Genomic DNA, 6,419 nt, shown 5'->3' with positions numbered 1-6,419 from the left:
CCTTTACAACGCAACTGTTACAACGCACTACACTTACAACGCATTTTTTACAACGCATAATCCATTACAACGCACTACACTTACAACGCATGACACTACAACGCATTTTTAAAAACTACCTTTACAACGCATTCCATTACAACACCTACCATTACAACGCATAATATTACACTACACTATCCAACACTTACCCTACTGTTGCACCCCCTGGAGTTAGAATAGTAATTTTTACCCCTATACTATCCAACACTTACCCTACTGTTGCACCCCCTGGAGTTAGAATAGTAATTTTTACCCCTATACTATCCAACACTTACCCTACTGTTGCACCCCCTGGAGTTAGAATAGTAATTTTTACCCCTATACTATCCAACACTTACCCTACTGTTGCACCCCCTGGAGTTAGAATAGTAATTTTTACCCCTATACTATCCAACACTTACCCTACTGTTGCACCCCCTGGAGTTAGAATAGTAATTTTTACCCCTATACTATCCAACACTTACCCTACTGTTGCACCCCCTGGAGTTAGAATAGTAATTTTTACCCCTATACTATCCAACACTTACCCTACTGTTGCACCCCCTGGAGTTAGAATAGTAATTTTTACCCCTATACTATCCAACACTTACCCTACTGTTGCACCCCCTGGAGTTAGAATAGTAATTTTTACCCCTATACTATCCAACACTTACCCTACTGTTGCACCCCCTGGAGTTAGAATAGTAATTTTTACCCCTATACTATCCAACACTTACCCTACTGTTGCACCCCCTGGAGTTAGAATAGCAATTTTTACCCCTATACTATCCAACACTTACCCTACTGTTGCACCCCCTGGAGTTAGAAAAGTAATTTTTACCCCTATACTATCTAATACTTACCTTAAATGCAATGTTATATTATGCGTTGTAATGGTATGCGTTGTAAAGGTAGTTTTTAAAAATGCGTTGTAGTGTCATGCGTTGTAAGTGTAGTGCGTTGTAATGGATTATGCGTTGTAAAAAATGCGTTGTAAGTGCATGCATTGTAAAAGTGTGCGTTGTAACGTCATACATCCGCGCTGCCATTAAATATGAGACTGTTCCTTCAGGTGTGCTGCCATGAAATATGAGACTGTTCCTTCACGTGCGCTGCCATGAAATATGAGACTGTCCCTTCACATGCGCTGCCATTAAATATCAGACTGTTCCTTCACGTGCGCTGCCATTAAATATGAGACTGTTCCTTCACGTGCGCTGCCATGAAATATGAGACAGTTCCTGGCATGTGCGCTGCCATTAAATATGAGACTGTTCCTTCAGGCGTGCTGCCATGAAATATGAGACAGTTCCTGGCATGTGCGCTGCCATTAAATATGAGACTGTTCCTTCAGGCGTGCTGCCATGAAATATGAGACAGTTCCTGGCATGTGCGCTGCCATTAAATATGAGACTGTTCCTTCAGGCGTGCTGCCATGAAATATGAGACAGTTCCTGGCATGTGCGCTGCCATTAAATATGAGACTGTTCCTTCAGGCGCGCTGCCATGAAATATGAGATTGTCCCTTCACATGCGCTGCCATTAAATATGAGACTGTTCCTTCACGTGCGCTGCCATTAAATATATGAGTGTTCCTTCACATGCGCTGCCATGAAATATGAGACAGTTCCTGGCATGTGCGCTGCCATTAAATATGAGACTGTTCCTTCAGGCGTGCTGCCATGAAATATGAGACAGTTCCTGGCATGTGCGCTGCCATTAAATATGAGACTGTTCCTTCAGGCGTGCTGCCATGAAATATGAGACTGTTTCTTCACATGCGCTGCCATGAAATATGAGACTGTCCCTTCACATGCGCTGCCATGAAATATGAGACTGTTCCTTCACGTGCGCTGCCATGAAATATGAGACTGTCCCTTCACATGCGCTGCCATGAAATATGAGACTGTTCCTTCACGTGCGCTGCCATTAAATATGAGACTGTTCCTTCACGTGCGCTGCCATGAAATATGAGACAGTTCCTGGCATGTGCGCTGCCATTAAATTTGAGAGTGTTCCTTCAGGCATGCTGCCATGAAATATGAGACAGTTCCTGGCATGTGCGCTGCCATTAAATATGAGACTGTTCCTTCAGGCGTGCTGCCATGAAATATGAGACTGTTCCTTCACGTGCGCTGCCATGAAATATGAGACTGTCCCTTCACATGCGCTGCCATTAAATATCAGACTGTTCCTTCACGTGCGCTGCCATTAAATATGAGACTGTTCCTTCATGTGCGCTGCCATGAAATATGAGACAGTTCCTGGCATGTGCGCTGCCATTAAATATGAGACTGTTCCTTCAGGCGTGCTGCCATGAAATATGAGACAGTTCCTGGCATGTGCGCTGCCATTAAATATGAGACTGTTCCTTCAGGCGTGCTGCCATGAAATATGAGACTGTCCCTTCACATGCGCTGCCATGAAATATGAGACTGTCCCTTCACATGCGCTGCCATGAAATATGAGACTGTTCCTTTACGTGCGCTGCCATGAAATATGAGACTGTCCCTTCACATGCGCTGCCATGAAATATGAGACTGTTCCTTCACGTGCGCTGCCATTAAATATGAGACTGTTCCTTCACGTGCGCTGCCATGAAATATGAGACAGTTCCTGGCATGTGCGCTGCCATTAAATATGAGACTGTTCCTTCAGGCGTGCTGCCATGAAATATGAGACAGTTCCTGGCATGTGCGCTGCCATTAAATATTAGACTGTTCCTTCAGGCGTGCTGCCATGAAATATGAGACTGTTCCTTCACGTGCGCTGCCATGAAATATGAGACTGTCCTTTCACATGCGCTGCCATTAAATATCAGACTGTTCCTTCACGTGCGCTGCCATTAAATATGAGACTGTTTCTTCACGTGCGCTGCCATGAAATTTGAGACAGGTACTGGCATGTGCGCTGCCATTAAATATGAGATTGTTCCTTCAGGCGTGCTGCCATGAAATATGAGACAGTTCCTGGCATGTGCTCTGCCATTAAATATGAGACTGTTCCTTCAGGCGTGCTGCCATGAAATATGAGACAGTTCCTGGCATGTGCGCTGCCATTAAATATGAGACTGTTCCTTCAGGCGTGCTGCCATGAAATATGAGAGAGTTCCTGGCTTGTGCGCTGCCATTAAATATGAGACTGTTCCTTCAGGCGCGCTGCCATGAAATATGAGACTGTCCCTTCTCATGCGCTGCCATTAAATATCAGACTGTTCCTTCACGTGCGCTGCCATTAAATATGAGACTGTTCCTTCACGTGCGCTGCCATGAAATATGAGACAGTTCCTGGCATGTGCGCTGCCATTAAATATGAGACTGTTCCTTCAGGCGTGCTGCCATGAAATATGAGACAGTTCCTGGCATGTGCGCTGCCATTAAATATTAGACTGTTCCTTCAGGCGTGCTGCCATGAAATATGAGACAGTTCCTGGCATGTACGCTGCCATTAAATATGAGACTGTTCCTTCAGGCGTGCTGCCATGAAATATGAGACAGGTCCTGGCATGTGCGCTGCCATTAAATATGAGACTGTTCCTTCAGGCGTGCTGCCATGAAATATGAGACTGTCCCTTCACATGCGCTGCCATAAAATATGAGACTGTCCCTTCACATGCGCTGCCATGAAATATGAGACTGTTGCTTCACGTGCGCTGCCATGAAATATGAGACTGTCCCTTCACATGCGCTGCCATTAAATATGAGACTGTTCCTTCACGTGCGCTGCCATGAAATATGAGACTGTTCCTTCACGTGCGCTGCCATGAAATATGAGACAGTTCCTTCACGTGCGCTGCCATGGAATATGAGACTGTCCCTTCACATGCGCTGCCATGAAATATGAGACTGTTCCTTCACGTGCGCTGCCATTAAATATGAGACTGTTCCTTCACGTGCGCTGCCATGAAATATGAGACAGTTCCTGGCATGTGCGCTGCCATTAAATATGAGACTGTTCCTTCAGGCGTGCTGCCATGAAATATGAGACAGTTCCTGGCTTGTGCGCTGCCATTAAATATGAGACTGTTCCTTCAGGCGCGCTGCCATGAAATATGAGACTGTCCCTTCTCATGCGCTGCCATTAAATATCAGACTGTTCCTTCACGTGCGCTGCAATTAAATATGAGACTGTTCCTTCACGTGCGCTGCCATGAAATATGAGACAGTTCCTGGCATGTGCGCTGCCATTAAATATGAGACTGTTCCTTCAGGCGTGCTGCCATGAAATATGAGACAGTTCCTGGCATGTGCGCTGCCATTAAATATGAGACTGTTCCTTCAGGCGTGCTGCCATGAAATATGAGACAGTTCCTGGCATGTACGCTGCCATTAAATATGAGACTGTTCCTTCAGGCGTGCTGCCATGAAATATGAGACAGGTCCTGGCATGTGCGCTGCCATTAAATATGAGACTGTTCCTTCAGGCGTGCTGCCATGAAATATGAGACTGTCCCTTCACATGCGCTGCCATAAAATATGAGACTGTCCCTTCACATGCGCTGCCATGAAATATGAGACTGTTGCTTCACGTGCGCTGCCATGAAATATGAGACTGTCCCTTCACATGCGCTGCCATTAAATATGAGACTGTTCCTTCACGTGCGCTGCCATGAAATATGAGACTGTTCCTTCACGTGCGCTGCCATGAAATATGAGACAGTTCCTTCACGTGCGCTGCCATGGAATATGAGACTGTCCCTTCACATGCGCTGCCATGAAATATGAGACTGTTCCTTCACGTGCGCTGCCATTAAATATGAGACTGTTCCTTCACGTGCGCTGCCATGAAATATGAGACAGTTCCTGGCATGTGCGCTGCCATTAAATATGAGACTGTTCCTTCAGGCGTGCTGCCATGAAATATGAGACAGTTCCTGGCATGTGCGCTGCCATTAAATATGAGACTGTTCCTTCAGGCGTGCTGCCATGAAATATGAGACTGTTCCTTCACGTGCGCTGCCATGAAATATGAGACTGTCCCTTCACATGCGCTGCCATTAAATATCAGACTGTTCCTTCACGTGCGCTGCCATAAAATATGAGACTGTTCCTTCACGTGCGCTGCCATGAAATATGAGACAGTTCCTGGCATGTGCGCTGCCATTAAATATGAGACTGTTCCTTCAGGCGTGCTGCCATGAAATATGAGACAGTTCCTGGCATGTGCGTTGCCATTAAATATGAGACTGTTCCTTCAGGCGTGCTGCCATGAAATATGAGACAGTTCCTGGCATGTGCGCTGCCATTAAATATGAGACTGTTCCTTCAGGCGTGCTGCCATGAAATATGAGACAGTTCCTGGCATGTGCGCTGCCATTAAATATGACACTGTTCCTTCAGGCGCGCTGCCGTGAAATATGAGACTGTCCCTTCACATGCGCTGCCATTAAATATCAGACTGTTCCTTCACGTGCGCTGCCATTAAATATGAGACTGTTCCTTCACGTGCGCTGCCATGAAATATGAGACAGTTCCTGGCATGTGCGCTGCCGTTAAATACGAGACTGTTCCTTCAGGCGTGCTGCCATGAAATATGAGACAGTTCCTGGCATGTGCACTGCCATTAAATATGAGACTGTTCCTTCACATGCGCTGCCATGAAATATGAGACTGTCCCTTCACATGCGCTGCCATGAAACATGAGACTGTTCCTTCACGTGCGCTGCTATGAAATATGAGACTGTCCCTTCACATGCGCTGCCATGAAATATGAGACTGTTCCTTCACGTGCGCTGCCATTAAATATGAGACTGTTCCTTCACGTGCGCTGCCATGAAATATGAGACAGTTCCTGGCATGTGCGCTGCCATTAAATTTGAGACTGTTCCTTCAGGCGTGCTGCCATGAAATATGAGACAATTCCTGGCATGTGCGCTGCCATTAAATATGAGACTGTTCCTTCAGGCGTTCTGCCATGAAATAGGAGACAGTTCCTGGCATGTGCGCTGCCATTAAATATGAGACTGTTCCTTCAGGCGTGCTGCCATGAAATATGAGACTGTCCCTTCACATGCGCTGCCATTAAATATGAGACTGTTCCTTCACGTGCACTGCCATTAAATATGAGACTGTTCCTTCACGTGCGCTGCCATGAAATATGAGACAGTTCCTGGCATGTGCACTGCCATTAAATATGAGACTGTTCCTTCAGGCGTGCTGCCATGAAATATGAGACAGTTCCTGGCATGTGCGCTGCCATTAAATATGAGACTGTTCCTTCACGTGTGCTGCCATTAAATATGAGACTGCTCCTTCATGTGCGCTGCCATTAAATATGAGACTGTTCCTTCACGTGTCCTGCCATTAAATAGGAGACTGTTCCTTCACGTGCGCTGCCATTAAATCTGCGACTGTTTCTTCACGTGCGCTGCCATTAAATATGAGACTGTCCCTTAATGT

The sequence above is a fragment of the Triturus cristatus genome, chromosome 9, assembly GCF_964204655.1.
Source record: "Triturus cristatus chromosome 9, aTriCri1.1, whole genome shotgun sequence".
Classification (NCBI taxonomy): Eukaryota; Metazoa; Chordata; class Amphibia; order Caudata; family Salamandridae; genus Triturus; species Triturus cristatus.
This window is presented reverse-complemented; position numbering follows the sequence as displayed.